Here is a 19,939-nt window from a genome sequence, read left to right on the forward strand (position 1 = left end):
TGGCTTTGAATATTATTCACTCCTGGGCATCTGCTTTCTTGACTTAAGCCTCAGTTGCTCTTAGTTCCAAACACCCCAAAAGCAGGGTCCCGACGAGGGACTGAATGGACCCAGGGCAAGCAGTGAGCTACCCTGGCAGTGAAATGGGCCAGGCCAAAGTGCCACGATTCTTAACTATAAGTTAAGAGTTTGATCATAGACAAATGCTGTCATGATCCAAAGGTAACGACGAGACAAGGATCCTGCTAGAGGTGGGAAAGACTATCTGGCCTGAGCATTGTAGTCTGAGATCGAGATGGCCCTAAGAGAGCAATTCTATAAGTTTAAGATATTTCTTACTATATCCATACAAAATTATTTATATTATATATGCTTATATGCTTGTCAGACAAGGAGAGGAGAGACACACCCTTGGGATTCCACTCTAGGGTGGATCCTCCTGCTGAGAAAGGATCTGTCTTAGGAGCGGCTTTCCCTGAGGCTAAGATTTCTACCCCTATTGATTGTGACCGCACCTATGTGTAATTGTTCCCCCAATTCCTCTTGGAGAGAGATATAATGAGACTGTAGATGGGGTATAGGGGAGCAGAGACAGAGATGAAGAGAGAATCAGAATAAACTACAACTAATACCTACCAGCCTGGCCCTCATAACTTCCTCCGCCTGACCATCGCCATCGACCTCCCCGGGTGGGAGAAGGGTGAGACTACCGAACGCAGGTGGCGGGAGAGATAGAGCCACCGCCGCTGTATGCTGCGCCCCCTTTTGTGTGAGTTTACACACATACCCTGGTCTATGGAATGGTGCTTTTAGTGTCCATGATTTATCCAATGTATGAAACAAATGAAATGTAACCTTTATCACTGCCTTAAGTGCCAAGACATTCAGTAATGAATTAGGACAATCTGATAATAATTACTTTATTTCTATATTTTAACAAAGTCATTTTAATGCAATTGCTTTGCAAAATTACCATTTTCTTCTTTATTTTTCATCATTAATAATCTATAGAGCATAGGGCTGGAGTTTACATTGGATAAGGCATTTTCCTTGCATGTACTCGACCAGGGTTTGGGGATTTCATGTGGTCCCTAGAGCACCTTGAGAGTAACCTTTAAGTACTCCCAGGTGGGACCTAACCCTCCCAAGATAAATAAATAAATAATCTATAATATAGCTATACCCAACCTAATTCCATCCCTAGTCTCTTTGAAATACCGGTAAATTCCCCTTCTCAACTATTATAAAATTTCTTTTATATTACAAGCATATATTACTTTTGTACTAAAAGAGTACTAACAACTCATTGGCACAGTTATATTATTTTTATCACATAAATTTTTCCTAAAAGCTATTATTCTAAAAAACATTTTGTATAATTACATTATGCATATAACTGAGAAAATCAGAAACTCAATTGAGATATCCTTAAAAACATGAACTTAAAATAGGGAATCCAGTTTTTTCTTCTTTTATCTAACTTATTTATTTGCCTGTTCAAATAATTATGATCACAAAATCTATAATATATATTTTCTAGATCTGTGTTATTCAGCATTTATACTTTCTTTTGAAAATCAAAGTTGTCAGTCTCCCCTCCTATACCTCTTAAGATTTTCTCTGTTTATTTTGTGTTGGGGCCACACCCAGAAACTCTCAAATTTACTCTTGACTCTCAGCTCAGAGATCACTCCTTGAGAAGCTTGGAAATGATACATGGTACTTGGGTTAACCATATGCAAGATAAGTACCCTATCAACCTGCTTTACTATCTATCTAGAGACCCCTTGAGATTTTAAATTTCATTCATCAAGGAACTTCACGAGAACTTGTCGTTTTAATTTGCAGTAGAAAAATAACTAGGTTTCCTGTGTTATTATACTGAATATGACAAGTTTTTTTCTGAAGGAGAAAACAATTCATAGTTGCTTTAATGTATCTAATTTTCCTATTCATTTTATTTTCTTTAATATTTAACTATTATAAACTCGTGTGGTACCTAGCACTTCAGCAAGGATGTCTGTTTTGTTCTTTTTATTTTTTTTGGCTTTTTGTGTCACACCCAGAGATGCACAGGGGTTACTCCTGGCTTTGCACTCAGGAATTACTCCTGGCGGTACTCAGGGGACCATATGGAATGCTGGGACTACAACCACACTTGGCCCCATGCAAGGCAAACGTCCTACCTGCTGTGCTATCTCTCCAGTACCTGTTTAGTTATTATTAAGCAATAATATAAATTGAACTTTTAATTAACATGCTATTTTCTAAGCAATATTCTTCATATATAAAACATTAATGGAAAAATGTTTTTCTATTTAAGAAGTATGTCAATGTTATAACTAACAAGAATAACTTAAATATACTGTTTGACTGTTGCTCTAAAATAAAAGCCTTCAAACATGCTTATGGGGATACTTACAGTTATTCCTGAAGGACAGCAATGAATGGTCTATAGATGCTCATGGATATTGGTTAATAACCCTAAAAATAAACATTTAGAAAAATGCAGTCAGAACTTGGGAAGTGAGGTGCTACTTAGTGTAACTTTAAACATCTAAAATGTTTTACTATTTACACAATCGACATACAAGCATCACTAATTTAACATACAAAATCATAATAATATCACTATTACTTAAATGAGACTGACATCCATAGTGCCAGAAAGAAGACCAGTTACATTTACGTAAATTGAATTTAAAAGCACAATAATAGAGCAGGTATTTTCATGTTATTTCTTCAGTTAAGGAAATAATTAAGCAATAGTTAAACATTATAAATTGGCCAACAAAATTATCACTCAAATATGAAGCATAAATATTGCGACATAAAATAATTATAGACCAGGAGTTATTAACTGTTATTTTGCCCACAGATATTAAAAAGATAATAGAAACTGAAAGGGAAAATATTACTTAAAAAAGCAGTGTATTATTTTAGAAATATCAGCTAGAGGCACTTATTTTGGGATGTGAAAACAAAATTAGAAACATTTTGCTATTATTTTGCAGTAGGAAAAATAAATTTTGTATGACATTCATATATATTATATAAGTTATACATAATTTATTTTTGTATTTTTATTTATTTTGTATGCATTTGCAATATATATGTATATATGTACTTTATATTTTGTATATATTTACTTATTTTATTTATATGTTATACAAAATTAATTTTTGTCTAATACATATATGGCTTTGGTTTTGGGCCACATCCTGGAGTGTCTCAGGACAACTCTCTGCTCAGTGCTTAGGGGTCCCAAGGGGGACCACATGGTGCTGGGGGTTGAACTCTGACCTCCTGCATGCAAACCTTGTGCTTCAGACCACTGAGATACCTCTGTTACCCAGAAATAAAATTATTTCTCCAGTTATCTCTTTCACTTGCAGTTTAATTGACAGTTTAATTAAAGCTGGACCTAAAGGGAAACAAACACTTTTTTTCCTCCCCTGCAATGCTGTTTCTTCCATTTAGTCAAGTAAGTGAAGTGGAGTGTCAATATAATGGTAAAGACCATTAAAATGATGAGAAATATATCAGAAATGTCAATTTTATTATTGAAGGTTTTAATGTGTTTTATAAGCTCATAAACATCAACGTAAGTCAACATATTTGAAATATAATATAAAATATTTGTTGCACATTTTGAAACCACAATTTAAATAATTTAATGTGAATATCCCTTTAGTGGGCTGGAGCGATAGCACAGTGGGTAGGGCGTTCGCCCTTACACGCGGCCAACATGGCCGACCCGAGTTCGATTCCTCCGCCCCTCTCGGAGAGCCCGGCAAGCTACCGAGAGTATTCGATATGCCAGACACAGTAACAACAAAGTCTCCAATGGAGACGTTACTGGGCCCGCTCGAGCAAATCGACGATCAACGGGAGGGGCCTTTATCCCTTTAGTAATTAGAGATTAAATGTACTAGAGAGCAAATTGTTATAAATTTAATCCCTATGCCAATAAAAAACAAAGTTATGATTTTAAATTAGTGGAAAACAACCAGGATTAAAACTTTATTATTTTAATATAAATTTTGAAAATACACAATGCTATAAATGAGAATCAGTTTTCTTAATTGTATTACAGTTCCAAATTTTAAGTTTATTTAAATAAATATGGAAGAATATATCATGACTACATTAAGCCTAGATGTTTATGAATTGGCAGAGGAACTATAGTAAATAAAAATTACTTCTTTATGTAAAAGGTTGTAAAAGAGGTTCAACTTAGTAAATTTTAGGAAGCAAAGCTACACAATAACAATTTGGTATAATGATGAGATTCCAGTATGGAGTAATGAGACCCAGTGCTTGCTAAAGAAGCTGGTGATCAAATATTTAGTTGTGCACTAAGAATTATACAGGTAGTAAAGCATGTAATAATTTCAATACACAAAGATGAGTTATTCCACCTGCTGCAATTCCATTTTTTCTGTGCCACCAAAAAATTCAAAACAGATTCAAATTTTGAATTCACTTCACTTCAAAACATATGCTCATAACCACATTACCACATACTTTTTCTGTGTATAGGGAAAAAAAGCTATGAGGGCTATTCTTAACAGTATTGTTTTTAATTTTGAGACTTTAAGTAAGGGAATTAGGGAGAGGTAGTGTTCATTATCTGACAGATGATCAGGATATAGTGTCAACTAAAAGCATCTACTTTAAAAATATCATTTCTAATCATGACTTCATTTTAACAATAAAACAACATTGCATTCATTGATTTAGTTCAATATTAACTATGCTGTCCTTTCCACAGTATCTGGTTCATAGCTCATTTGTTGACTGAATTAATTTATATATGCATAGTTAAGAGGTAAGGAAAGTATACCCAAAGTCTTTACCAGTGTTGATCTGTGAGTTGCAGGATGGGTATAACTTGCTGTGAACTAATTTTGTGATTGTGTCATTTATTTATGAAAGATTTATTTATTGTATGTCTTCTACTTCGTAGAGACTTGCAATAGTTTATAATGAAGCGCCTATGTTTCTTTATAAAAATGAATATTTCAGAACTTAAAAATTACCTTAGGACTTATAAAATAAATGTATTTTTTTTCTAATTTTTAAAAATATTGTAGTGAACATTTCGAAAATTTTAATTTTGAAAAACACTATAATACTTTTAAAAATTAAATTTTCTTGCTTTCTGCTTCATTTTTCCAACTTGCTTCACCTCTCTCCCATAATCATAATATTTTTATACTAATTCTTGCCATCTATCATTCCCTTCCTTTTTTCCTGCTTTATTCTCTCAGCTTTTTATATATAAATTGAGGTTTATTTTATTGCAAATAATTGTCTTTCAAGTGTCTATTATTTTTTAATTTTTAACATATCTTTGATAGGTTTATCTTTTTCATAGACTGGTGACTAGATAGAAAAAATGATTTTGACAAAAGCTTGTTCTACATATTAACTTAGATACCATACAATTCATATGTGTAAACAAAATTATCTCAAAATTCATATAAAATTCAAGTTATAAAGTGAAATGAAGGCTACTTTTGTGATTATTAAAAATATTTTTATTCTATTTCTCCCATAAACTATTATTGTTACTCTGCTTTCAGCCTATCTTGGAAAAAGTTATTTAAAGTGGTAGTTTTAGTTCAAAATTGTGTTTTAAAATTCATTAGGATCCTACAAAGATTTAATGGATAAGTTTGCTGCTTTAATTCTGCTCAGTTGAGATCAGGGAAAGCAGGCATTTTAAAGTGAAATGCCTATCAAAGAATCATCTTGAAAATGCCAGTAGTCGGTTCTCAGCAGAATGAGCAAATGTGGCATTACTAAAGAGCTTAATGTGCTTCCTTAGAATAATCTGAATATTCTATTTTTTTAAAAAGGGGGTCATCAGGATTAAAATATAACCATTTCCAAATTCAGTAGTACCATTATTGTCTACTTTGATATTTTAAATAGCTACTGTAAAGAAGTAAAGTTTACATATATTTAAATGTACCTATTTTTCCCTTTTTTAAACTGATTTTTCATTTAACAATATTCAGAGAGGGTCGGAGTTATCTTACAGTGGATAGGGTGCTTGCCCTGCACGCAATGGACACAGTTTCTATCCCCATCACCCCATATGGTTGGTCCCTGAGTCTGTAGGAGTGATCCCTGAGCAGGGTTAGGAGTAGGCACTGAGCATGGTCCATTGTGGTCTTAAAACAAAATAATAGAGTAAAATATATCGACAAATATGAGATCATTGCATATTAATAGTGTAAGCATTTGTATATCTAAGAATCACAAAAGTCCAGAGTTCAATTGAAAATAGAATTCCAATATCCAAAATTCTGCAAGTGTAAAAAATGTATCAACATTTTGTAGTGATATGAAAACTGGCAGGACAATAAAACAAAAATGTAATATTCTTGCAATATTCTCACAATTATGAAGAAATAAAATAAAAGTAATATTTGGAGGTTTACAAAAATTGAATAAGATACAGTCAAAGGTCAATTTTGTCTGACTGCTTTCTCACATCAGCAATTATTCATTTGGAATAAGTAGTTTTCAAGTAGTTTTTTGGGGGGATCCACACCCAGCAGTGCTCAGTGGATCTCTTCTGGTAGGTCTGCTGCCAGGGATTGAACTCGGGCTGTTGCTTAGAAAGTAATCACCCTTGAAAGCAACCACCCTACTAGCTGTACTATCTATCCAGCCCTTAGTAATTTTCTATGTGAGACAATCCTTTTTAATTATTGATTTTAACACCATACCATATACTCTACAACACTATTCCTCTGGTGAAGAAAAAAAGCCTTAAATGTCTGATAAAACGTCAACTAGGAGAAATTCTATATATATAGACAAAATATATTTAATACTTCATTTTAATGTTTCTATTCACAGTTGATATTCACTAAAATTATCTGTGAGAAGTGTTCTGTGTCTGTTTTTTCAAGCTTATTTCTTCCTCAGCCCTCTTTCTATTTGAATTATGCCAACATACAGACAACAGATGGTTTTCATTAAAATATTTTAAATTTTATGAATTCAGAACTGAGTTTGAGACCAGCGAAATATTCTGTCTGCTCAATAAATTTTGTTAGTATTGAACAGTATTTGGAAACAGGTTTTAAAATAGTATTAGAAAGCAGATGGATATCTGCTTGGTATGCTTTATTTTAAAACCGTTTTAAAAACTATTTAAAACCATCTAACCAAAATATTTACTCAACTAAAAGAGACAAAATTCTTTAAAATGAAAGGGAAAAATCAACACAAAATTTATTGTCGATTTGAAATTATAAGCTAGAAGACAAAATTTTAGTTATAGTGACAGAAAATGGAGCATTGAAATTTATTTTATTTTATTTTAGGGTCAGATAGTGCAGTCTGTTAGGCTCTTGACTTGCAGGCAATCAACCTAGATCCAATTCCTGGCATCACATATGGTCCCTAAGCCCTGCCAGGAGTGAGCACAGATCCAGGATTAAGGTCTGAGCGTAGGTGAGTGTCACCCCAAACCAAAACAAAAATTATTTTCTTTTATTTTGAATTTTATTGGGGGGCCACACCAAGTGATTCTCAGGGGTTAATTCTAGCTGTGAGCTCAGGGGTTATTCCTGATATTGTTCTGGGGACAATACTGTGCCAGGGACAGAACCCAGACCTCCAGCATGCAAGGCAGTCACTCCAGTCAGGTGAGGACTCTGTCGAGGAGTACTAAAATTTGACATTAGTATGCTTTACATTAGAGGGCTGGAGCGATAGCACAGTGGGTAGGGCGTTCGCCTTACAAGCGGCCAACATGGCCGACCCGAGTTTGATTCCTCCGCCCCTCTCAGAGAGCCCGGCAAGCTACCGAGAGTATTCGATATGCCAGACACAGTAACAACAAAGTCTCCAATGGAGACATTACTGGGCCCGCTCAAGCAAATCGACGATCAACGGGAGGGCCTTTACCTTTACCTTTAGTATGCTTTACATTTAAAAGTCAGGTTTTATTTCAGTTTCTATATAAGGTCGTTGTATTATGAAAAAAGTATTATTAGTTTGAAAATTCCTTTAAAATAGAATCATTACAAAGTTATAAAGGCAGAACAGAATTTTACAGAATAAAAAGTCTTGAATGCATCTTGAGATTTTATCATTGTCTTTTCCCTGCAGTTTGTGTGATTCTGAGGAACTTAAAAATAATCATTCCATTTTTTCCATATTTTCCCTTTTTCTGCTTTTGTGCCATACCCAGTGCTCCTGACTAATTTCTAGCTCTGTGTTCAGGGACCACTCCAGGCAGTGCCGGATATGGAAACTAAGTCAGACACAAGGCAAGTTCCTTAACCTCTTCTACTATCTCTTAGACCTCGTAATTTTTTCTATTTATTGTGTGGTAGATTCTGCATATACATTATATTTGGGGGACCATCATGTAAAGAACAAATTATTCTCAGTTTAAATTATGGGCTACTACAGTCAATACTTTTACTAGTAGGTTCTAAGGTTGGTGTGGGGAAGCACATGGGGAGTTGATTGAATCCAGGTCTTGCACATACTAGACAGTCGTGTATTTTACAACTTGAGAATTCACTCTGGCCTTATCCTCATTTTGAGGATGAGTAAAGATGGCCCCTAATCTTTTTCAAATTTATGTTGAGGGGCCGGAGCGATAGTACAGCAGGGAGGGTGTTTGCCTTGCACACGGCTGATCAGGTTCAATCCCCAGTACCCCATATAGTCCCCAACCACCGCCAGGAGTAATTCCTGAGTGCAGAGCAAGGAGTAACCCCTGTACATGGCCGGATGTGACTCAAAAAGCAAAAAAAATTAAAAATTAAAAAGAAATTATTTTGAGCCACACCAGTTGGTGCTCAGCAGTCACTCCCAGCAGAGGAACATGTGGGAACATGGAGGAAAAGCATGCCTCCTATAGTTTGAGATATCTCCCCAGAACACTTGATCTTCTAAAACTACTCTTAGAACAATTGCTTATTATAAGATAAATTACATTTAGTAACAATATTATCTAATTCAAATGTAACAATGAATATTCCTCATCAATAAACACATCCTTTCGAAGATTTATGTTTCCACTTTGCTTCCGTTAACTACTTTAAATAATAAAAGCAGAGTAATTAATTAATCTCCACACATTTTTTGGTTAGTATTAAGACTGATTTCTCTATTTTCCTAGTTTATTGACAATTGCTATATTATAAAATAACATTTAGCATAATTTCTATCTTTATTAGTAAATGTTCTTTAAAAATGAACTTTCTTTTGAATTTGCAGACACATTGTTGATTTATAGACATTATATGATCGATGTCTCTTCATTTGTCATCCACTTTGTTCTTTGGAAACATTGTCAGTGACTGAGTAAAAGTTAGGCTGAAGGTATATTTTGTGCTTAAGTATTTGGCATATTTTAAAGCTTAAGCTCTTAATCAGGGTAGAATAACAGATGTACAGAAAATCTTTCTAATCAGATATGGATTTGATTCCTGTCTCTACCTCAAATTAGCTATGGGTTTGAGCTCACTATTTAGTATTTTTTGGTGGTTATGAAAACTACATGAAAAAATAATGTATTCTGTGTTGACAAACAATATTTTGTCAAAAATATTGATATAGTAAGGGCTAAATAGTTTTTATTTTCCATGTCTTCTTTTTTTAGGGGGGAACTCACAATTTTTACACTAACCCACTTCATGCCTCAAAATTATTGCTCTGCACCTATTATATTGAGTTATAAATATAAATAATAATATCAGGGAGATTGTAATTTAAAATTTCTGACAAATGTTGAAAATAGAAAATTGAAATCACTCATCAAAATATAGATGAAGATTTTTTTCTTGGGCAATGCATATCTTTCTATCTACTACTTCCTCTTATATGATGTAAATAAAAGTTAAATGTATATCCTTCCCTTAAAAGATATATGAATGTTTCAATTTAGTTTAAAATCAGTCCAGAACGCACAAAGCACAAATCCACTAACTATAGAAAGTACATTCACAGAGTAAATAGACTTTGCTCTATAAAATCTACTTTAGAGTTTTACATTTTAGATAATCCCATTGAACTAATTTGATTGCTGTTATTATGATTTCTTCTTTCACATAATCTGAAATTCACGGACTCATTGTAAAGCTATTTGAAGGTCACTGTTTTTTTTAATAAATATGACATAATCGATTAGAATTGGAATTCTGCAGCTGGTGACTCATGCTCATATTTGCATATTAAAGAAATGTAATTTTGAAAAGGAAATGTCCAACTTTGAGATGTTTCAGACTTCCAATGCACAAAATTTTAAGTATATAAAAGTTGAACATAAATCAGTGCATGTGGCTATCAACTGGTCAGTCATCTCATTTAAACCTCAAAAGATACTCCTTCTTAAAACTATTTGGACTATACTCAGCAGTGCTCAGGGTTTACTCTTTGGTCTGCACTCAAAATTCACTACTGAGCAGATCACATGTGATGCTAAGAATTGAACCAGGTTAGGCAGAGCGAAAGGCAAGCACCCTACCCTCTGTACTATCATTCTGGCCCCAAAAGATTTGCTATTTCATCAATGTTGATGAAGGCAATGATAGTGTACTCACGTAAGCAATGCCTTCAGTAAACACACATATTAAAATTATATTTTAATAGACAATATTTAATGTTACCAGAGTTCTGATTATCAATGCAGTCAGTGCTTATGGTTATATAAATAAAGAAAAACATAATAAATTAAAGCTATTTTTAGAGAGATAGTACAGCAGGTAAGGCACTTAAAACACTTGTCTTGCACATATTATGACACTGGTTTTATTTATTTACTTATTTTGCTTTTTGGGTCACAGGGGTTATTCCTGGCTCAGGACTCAGTAATTACTCTGGGTAGTGCTCAGGGGACCATATGGGATGCTGGGAATCGAACTTGGGTTGGCCTCATGCAAGGCAAATGCCCTAACCTCTGTGGTATTGCTCCAGCCCCGACACTGGTTTTATTTCTGGCACCTGTTTGATCCCTGGTATATACAGTGGTAACTCCTAACCACAGGGCCAGTGTTAGACCCTGAGTAATGCAAGGTGTGTTCCCATCTATCCCCAACATCCCCTTCCCAAAAAAGTAAAGAGAAATTGAAAGGTGGCTTGATTGACTTTTTAGAAACCTTACTTGGCTAAATACAAATGGGAAGATATACTTAAAATATTTACTGTGTAGAAAGTGATTTAGATTTGGTTTTTTATTTTCATCAGTCATACTGTTCTAACTTGACAGTATATAAATGAATGTGTGCCTTCAGTTGAAAAAAGTTGTCATTTTTTGTTATCCCACAAACACACACATACATATATCAATCTATTATATATTCATATAAATACCTTTATAGTTTTAATTGACTTCATAATTCAATGGAAAAGACAAGACTCAAAATAAAAAGTGGCATAATATATATCAAACCTTAAACACCAAGTCTTGCACATAGAAGACAGTGAAACCTAAACTATCTGCTAAATTAACCACATGCTATACAATGTGCTAAATGCTACTTAAATGGTACTAACACTGTTGTATATTATCTATTTAAATTTAAAATTCAGATAGTAATTTTTACTTATGGAAGCATAAGTCTAAATGATTTTAAACAGTCAATAATTTTATGCTGTACACAAATTACCATTAACACATTTGATGTTACGTATTGCTTTAAAAGGCTTTAGTATTTGTATAAATAACCTATTTTTGTTGTCCCTACATTTAAAGCTTAATAAAACCTCACGTTTCTCTGAATTAAGCTTGATACTGCGCCTCATTTCCCAATGTCATCCAATACCAAGAACTCTTTACATAAGGAGCCATCTTGTAATCTATTTCATATTGACATTTGACAACTACATTTCCATCATGCTACTAGTAACCTTTCATATGTTCTGCCCAAGAATTAAAAAGCATTACTTTGTGCTACTGTGGTGGGAGTAGAGGGTGTGAATAATCCAAATATATGATTGGAGAGTTGTCTAATGTAAATGTTAAATTACTAACCCTAAGATTCTGTAATCTCAGTGGTAAAAAAAAAAAGACGTATTGGAGTGACAGTTTTTAAACCAAATTCAGAAGCTATGATGGAGGATTTTGTTGACAGTAGATGGGAAAAGGGGTGTTAAGTATGGCACCAATATAGAAGGAACAATAGCTATTTCAATTATGTAAAAGTAGAAAAATTTGGAGAAAGGCTGTAGCACTGTAGCACTGTCCTCCCATTGTTCATCGATTTGCTTGAGTGGGCCCAGTAATGTCTCCATTGTGAGACTTGTTGTTACTGTGTTTGGCCTATCAAATATGTCACGGGTTGCTTGCCAGGCTTTGCCATGCAGGCGAGATACTCTCAGTAGCTTGCGGGGCTCTCCTAGAGGGGCGGAAGAATCGAACCTGGCCACGCTCAAGGCCGCTCTGCTATTGCTCTAGCCCTGGAGAAAGGCCAGAGTATTTAATTTTTTTCAATTACTGTGTTGAAATAAATGTGTGCTCCAGAGATAAACTTTATTTAATCTTGTTGCTTCACTCTGAATAAAGAGACACAAAGTACCCACTATGAATATAAATAAATTTGGGTATTCATCCAAAATTAGGTACATACATCTTGCTTGCAATTAAACTAAACAGTGACAGCATTGATTTTCATTGATTTTCAGCATTATATTAATGATTCACATTAAAATTCTCTACTAAATATTAACTTTGAGGTAAAATAGTGCATTAGTATATTTTTGAGAACTAATAAGGACCACTTTAAACAAATGAGAATATTCTGAAATATTTTGTATTTATACAAGCATTGTGCATATCCGTAATGTAGCAGTACCTGCATTTAATGCATTGTGATTTCTCTGAGCATCACTTGGGCCTCATATCCATTAGCCCTTTAGCATGAACAATATTTTCATTTTAGTTCTACTTTTGCATTGGGAGATGAATCTCGAGATGAATTGTTACATGCATAATACACTTGACTACCTTTCAAGTGTACTGATGACTAATAGACATTCTTAGTATGATTATCCTCAGGGTCACATGCAAATAAGTCTTATTCAAAGACTAGTGACTTTACAGTATGAAGCAAAAAATTAACCAATTCCAAAACACAGGCTGTAAACCTTACTGCTTAAAAGTATGGTCTTTGAAACCAAAACTGCCTAATTTCAAGTTTAGTTTGGGTCTATCTAAACTAAAATATACTTTATATGAGTGTTTTAACCTCTTTGTGATGCTTCACTTTCCCCTTCTGCAGATTGAAGATTATAATTCTTTCTCATGAAGAGTTTAAGGCTTATACAAGTAAATACATGCAAAAATTCCTTAGAAATATGTAGAATAATTATTTTCAATAAATAACAGCTTTATTGTCATCATCTTTTATAGCTCTTTTATGAAGAATAATCACATGCTAATTTCAACAATTCTGATTTTGATTATAGGAAACTACCTGAAAGTATTAAGCAGCTCTTGATTACTGAGAAAAATAAGTTTTTATGAATTTTAAATATAGTTATAAATATATTTCAACACCTTGAAATTTACTTCCAGACACTATTTACTAATAACTTTAAAGAAAATTAGATTTTTAACAAACAAAAAATAGAAAAACCTAGCCAATTTGTTCATTTTAGCTCTTTTCTAGACATTAGTTGAATCTTTTATTCTCAGTAGTGTTTAACCTTCATTTTAGAGATTTTTATATTGCTCCTACCCTCAAAACATGCCAAGAATAATTCGAGTTCAGCTTTCAATATTTACTTTCCCTGCCTTATTCCCTATGAAGATTCTTCATTATGTTTGGAAGTTCAAACTCACTCCTCACCTTCATTCTTCTCTGGTTGAGTACACGACTATGCACACCACCACCAAGCTGTTTGGAACTCTCTCTTCCTATGTTTTCAGTCTTATTACCAGAAATCTACTACATTTTCTGTCCAGCAGAGTATATCTTGTTCTAATAAACTAGTCTCCTATATTTGAGTGACCAAAGAGCTAAGAATTTAGGGTACATAAAATACCAACTGCTGATGACCTATGCACTTATTTTTCTCCCTTCATGTCAAAATAAACTCAGAGTATAGTTGGAAACGGGGTGGGAACCAGGATCATGTGAACTTTTAATGGAAAAAGAGTAGAAAAGAAATTTTGGTCATTTTCATATATGATCTAATGTGTTGGTGATATGGACTTGTCATCAAGTGTCCCTTATTTAAAAAACAAGGAATATTAAGGAAGATTATTCCATATAGAGGCCAAAGTGAATCATATGTAATATCTACACGTAAAACTCAAGCTGAGAAACACTAAAGGCATATCTGAGATTAGGGGGTATAACTGAGTAGTTTTGCTAGGGTTATTCATTAATGCCTAGCAAAGGAGAAGCAAGGATATTCACAGATGCTGGACAAAGGATAAAAACAATAAGCTTCTACCTCATGCACACATTTGAAGTCCTGCTTTCATTATAACATTTATGCAAAAAAAGTAAAATAAGACTGCTAAAGAATTGTTGCACTTGAGCATTGACATTAAATATGGTCGTCAGTGACTATTAGTATTATGTCTAAATTGGGGCTTAGTAGATTACTTTAACCACTATGTATTCAGTATACCAGGGGGCCTTAATGAGTTTTAAAGAACAAAAGTGATGTAATGATCAACTCTTAGACTCATGACTTGGTGGTTTCATTTGGAGATTCTATTATGCAGGTTTGATAAGAACATAAGTGATAATGAATTGTGACAAAATTATTAAAGCAATATTGATGGCTTTGTTTAATTATTTTAAAATCTTCAAAACTGTAATATTCATGCCTCATGTCAATAAGATATATTTACTATTATATATATAACATTAATTTGCATTATATATGCAAAGTAGTAAAATATTAAACCCAATGTATGGTTTTTCTAGTTTATGGCTGTTCAATGAGTGTGGCATAATTTACTACTTTTGTTTTGCTTTGGGGTCACATCTGGTAGTGCTCAATGAGCTTACTCCTGGCCCTTTTCTTAGGCTCTTGCTCCTGAGTGGGCTCAGGGGACCATTTGTGGTTTTAGGAATTAAAACTCTGTGTAAGGTGAAGAGGCCTTATTGCTGAATTATTTCTCCATCCCCCTAATTAATTCTTTCTTTCCTTCAAAATAAACTAAGCTTTACCATGGAGTCTAATAAAACAATCTCAATAAAAGTGCCATATATTCTCATTTTGTGAGACATTCCACTGCTACAAAACTTAGGTGGTTAGAAGCTGACCAAATAGTCTAGATTTTTTGGAATCTTTACTACTTAGGTCTTACTTGCTCAGGCTTAACTGGCCTTCTTCAACAGCTGGCCTTGAACCATTTAAAAAGAATAACTGAAGAAACTTAATATTGGTTACTGATAACATCTTCCTCTAATTTTGTTTTAATATTCATTTTTCCATTGGATATATAAGAACAGCTTCATTTATATTGAAGAATATAAATGAAACAGTAAAGTAACTGAGGTTTGATGAAGGTCTCAGATGATTTTTTAGATATAAATACAGGAATTTTCCTAAGTAATTAAATCCTAATAGTGATAATACTATTAATCAAACATGGCTATTGAATTTATTTTCCAGGGAAGCGGTATATCTATAAACTATTTATGCTACCTTCCCACATTTCTTAAACAATAAATGAATTAGCAGAATCAGATATCTTAGGCTTTTATTTTTTTTTCTCTATCAAATGTGGTTTTTATTCAACTGACAAACACTTTTTCTACATCTTAGGCTTTTTTTATTTAACTTTTATAACTCTTGCCAAGTAGATTTGAAAGAAAAGAAATATTTCTTATCTCATGGCCTTAATATAGTCTACAAGAATACATTGAGGGCTGGAGTGACAGCATGCATGCAGCTGACCTGGGTTCGATTCCCAGCATCCCGTGTGATCCCATATCCCAGAGCACCACCAGGGATAATTCCTGAGTGCAAAACCAGGCGTGACCCCTGTGCATTGCCGGGTGTGACACAAAAAGCAAAAAAAAAAAAATACATTGAGAAATTAAACAAATCTAACAGTACTAGTAGCACTGTAGCACTGTCCTCCTGTTGTTCATCGATTTGCTCGAGCAGGCCCAGTAACATCTCCATTGTGAGACTTGTTACTGTGTTTTGCATATCGAACAGTAGTAGTAAGATGAGAAAAATCTTTTTCTTAGGCTTTTTAAGAAGGCCATCTAAAATATGTTATGCTCCTGGTGTCATACCTGACATCCAACAGGTTCACAAAACTGTCAGCTGTTCCCATGATTCCTACTGCACCCCAACCTGTCATGTTATATAAATAATTCATCATTATCATACATGAAAGCTTTAGACATAGATCCATCAAGGAAGCATAGGGTTAATAAAAGTCTATGCAGACATGAAACCTCTATGCAGATAGAAAACACTACCAGTGTTAGCTTCAGTACCTTAAATCATACCTTGATATTGCAATCACAAACCTTATCCACCTTCTGAATTTCAGGACTTGCCTTGAACTTGTGGCTGTAGATGATTAAGGCTATTAGGAAAGAAGTCATGTGGGTGAGATAAATGCATATTTTGTTTGTCCCAAGAAGGCTCAGAAAGAACATATTCAGGGAATAAAAATTATAATTTAATTATAATTTAAATTACAATTGAATATTCTTATAATCTACCTCTTTCCCGATAAATAAAACATTGTTTATTAATTCCCCCACCCATAAGGGGTAGTTATGTAATTTCCAAAGATCATCGAATCAACGTGCAAGGAAATTACACCCTTTTGAAGAAAAGGTATTTATTATGACTAAATATATTATATATTAATATTCAGCTATATATTGATGTTTATATTAACCATACATATTAATATTTAATCATAATGACTATACTTCAAAACATTGTGTGTATATATGTATGTATATATATGTATATATGTATATATGGTTCATAGTAGAATGACTTCCCCCTGTGGTGAATTACAATGTCAGTGATTGGTCTTTTCTACTGTATAGACATATTAACTATGCTGATACAGATATAAATATATTAACTTCATTAATACCTCTTTCTACAGACATCATATTTTGCATGGCTGACATGCAGAAAATTCTAGAACCCCAATTGGTTTATTGCCTCTGTGTGAAATCACGAATTTTTGCTTACTGAGGAGCTCTGCCCCCAACCTTCCTCATTTTAACACAATGCCATGTCCTCCCTCCCCACTCCCTTCATCCCCCCCCCCCCCAATCAGGTTTCTTTGATTAGCCTGCCTAAAATGTACCTGGTAAAGGGCATGAGCTTAAAGAATCAGCAATTAGAGGTGTCCTTTGATGGAACATGGGGCAAATTCTAATAAAGAAGCTGCACCCCTTACTTGCAATGACTCTCGACCAAATTATACATTATCTGAATGACAAATGTCTTCCTGTAAATTAAAGTGCAGAGCTCTGCTCTCTCTCTCAAAAAAAAAAAAGAGGAGGAGAGGTGATCCTGGGGACTAAAGGGTAATATAAAAGGTAGAGTGCTTAGTTGCATGTAGCCAACCCTAGATTCCCTCTAACCCATAAGATCGCTCCCCAAACCATCCCGCTCCCCTGCTCCCCCGCTCCCCCGCTCCCCCCCCCCAGCAATCCCTTAGTGCAGAGCCAAGCAGAAACCCTGCATACTTTTGGGTGTGCCCCCAAAACAACAACACAAAAGGTGTGTGTGTGTATGTGTGTGTGTGTGTGTGTGTGTGTGTTGGGGAGGGGGATGTTCTTGTACATAATGCAAAATGTCACCTCTAGGTCGCATACTACCCAAAAGGAAGCAAAAGGCAAGGGATACGGCGCAGAAAATAAACAGACACAGACTAGTTTTGTAATGACGAACTTTATGTGGTCTCAGGAACAGCAACCTGTTCTCCTGTCGAGCAATTCCGAGGTACACTGATGCGATTACCTGTCTGGTTAAATTGAGTAAAGGAACTGGATTATGAGGCAGAGCTGGAGACTTATCCGTAAACCTTTCTAAAATACGAAAGTGGGTATCACCAAGTGACTCATGTCTTTACATTTTCCTCTTAAACTTACGTGATAGTCAGCAGCGCTGTTTAAATTCAGCCCACAGCTATTAGACCAAAACACAGATCCGCAGTGTTTATCTCTCCAGCGCTACCAGTGTTTATTGACACTCTCAGAAAATTGGGGTCGATTTCAATGAGAACGTAATAGGATATTTTCGCTTCCCCACCCACACCGCACTCCCAAATCTCTGTCTCCCACCCACCTGCCCTAAATCAGATTTAAAAAAAAAGAAAAAAAAGAAAACATTCCGCGCATCCCCTATTCAGCTGCACCTTCTGCAGTCAGAACCTTTGCTCATAGTCACCACTATCAGTCTTCCTCCAGCCCTCTTTACATCTTGAGACTCCCCTCCCCTCCCGTCCGCCCTGACCCCCCCCCCCCCCGCGTCGCTCACCTTCCACCTTCCCTGGCACCGTCTTATAGAGACGCCCCCCTCCCCCCGCCTCCTCCCAGAGTCTTAAACTCCAGTCCCCTCGCTTTCCAACCTCCTTCCAGACGCTGGCTCCCCTCTGGTGGCACCTGAGACCCCATATCTTCCCAGGGACCCCAAGATGTGCGTGTTTAGAATTCCTTCTCTCCCCCACATCGAGTGCGGTCCTCTAAACCGCAACGGCCCGGGACTTGTCCCCGCTCCCTACCCCATCCCCAGCCCCAGCCGGGAGGTTCTGCATTTAACGCGCCGCCCGGGCTGCCAACTTACCACAAGCGTCCGGGAGGAGGACCACGCAGCGGTCGCAGCGGCGGCAGCAGGACGAGGGTCGGACTCGGCTGCAATCGGCCAGCGGAGCCCGCGGCAGTCTGTGCGCTGCTCTGCGCTGCGCGCCGCAACCCCGCGCCTCGGCGGAGGGAGGGATGGAGGGAGCTCGGCGCGATCAGAAGCACCAGCCTGTCAACCTCCTCCAGGCGACCCTGCGCCCCCGGACCGGTTCGGCTTGTTTTGTTCCGCTACCTACCCTCGCTTAGTAACTGACCACCTCCAGCATCTCTGCGCAATTCGCACGTTCATTCTTGTCCGGCGGTCCCTAACTAACTACACTATTCTAAACGGACGAAGGCCATCACGCGAGCGCCACGACGATCTCGACGACTCCGACGACACGGGTGTCTACGAAGAAGGGAGAAAGTTCATCTGCAGCCGGCAGGTAAGGAGCGAGCAAGCCGATGGAGTGGACGAGACCGACAGTCTCGCCGCTCCAAAGGCTGCGTAGGAGAGATCTGCGCGCCGGGGGAAGGAAGCTTCCCCAGCGAGCACCAGAGCGCCTACCCCGCTCTAGCTGAGCCGCACAGCGCTTTTGGGACAAATGCGGGATGAGGGGCGGGGCCAAGAGTGACCAATCAACATTCAGCATTACACTTGTCCCCTCTTTCCCCCACCCCACCCTCCGGAGCCTGTTTAGGCTGTTCTTGGTATGTCTGCAGCCTGCTGGCCAGCGAGTGAGACCCCAGAGTGTTGGTGATAGGGGTGATTAACTTGGTTGGTGAGACCCTCGAGACTGAGAAGCACTGGAGTCAGTGGAAGTGGGTAAATCTCAAGAACGAATCCTCAAACTTTCAAAGTATAACCTACACACACACACACACACACACACACACACACACACACCTCACTTGAGCATTTCAGATCAATAAACACTTCTCAAACCTTGTAGGCTATACTGACTTCTGACAATCCTTTGGAAAAATCTCTACTGCAATTTTTGCTCTTTCCTTCAGTCGGAGTAATTTTTGAGGCACTCACAGGACCAAATAAATTGAGCGTGCAGAAACTATAAGGCTGTTTATAAGGCTCACTTACACCCCTTTTTCAGGGTCCCAAATGCTGAGCAAAAAGAAAAGCCATTGATTTTACAGGAAAACAAATC

The 19,939-nt window shown here is 36.2% G+C and overlaps 1 protein-coding gene across 1 annotated transcript in view; it reads right to left on the reverse strand.

Moving 5' to 3' along the window:
• HTR2C (5-hydroxytryptamine receptor 2C) overlaps positions 1 to 18,933 on the reverse strand; it is a 328,917-nt gene extending 309,984 nt beyond the window's left edge. The window contains exons 1-2 of the mRNA XM_056125656.1: positions 18,778 to 18,933; positions 2,423 to 2,484 (exon numbers count right to left, since the gene is read on the reverse strand). The gene's annotated coding sequence lies outside the window, so the exon portion shown is untranslated. The remainder of the gene's footprint in view (positions 1 to 2,422; positions 2,485 to 18,777) is intronic.
• Between the last annotated feature and the right edge of the window lie 1,006 nt (positions 18,934 to 19,939).

The sequence above is a fragment of the Sorex fumeus genome, unplaced genomic scaffold (genome assembly GCF_029834395.1).
Source record: "Sorex fumeus unplaced genomic scaffold, SorFum_2.1 ptg000058l, whole genome shotgun sequence".
NCBI classification, from domain to species: Eukaryota; Metazoa; Chordata; class Mammalia; order Eulipotyphla; family Soricidae; genus Sorex; species Sorex fumeus.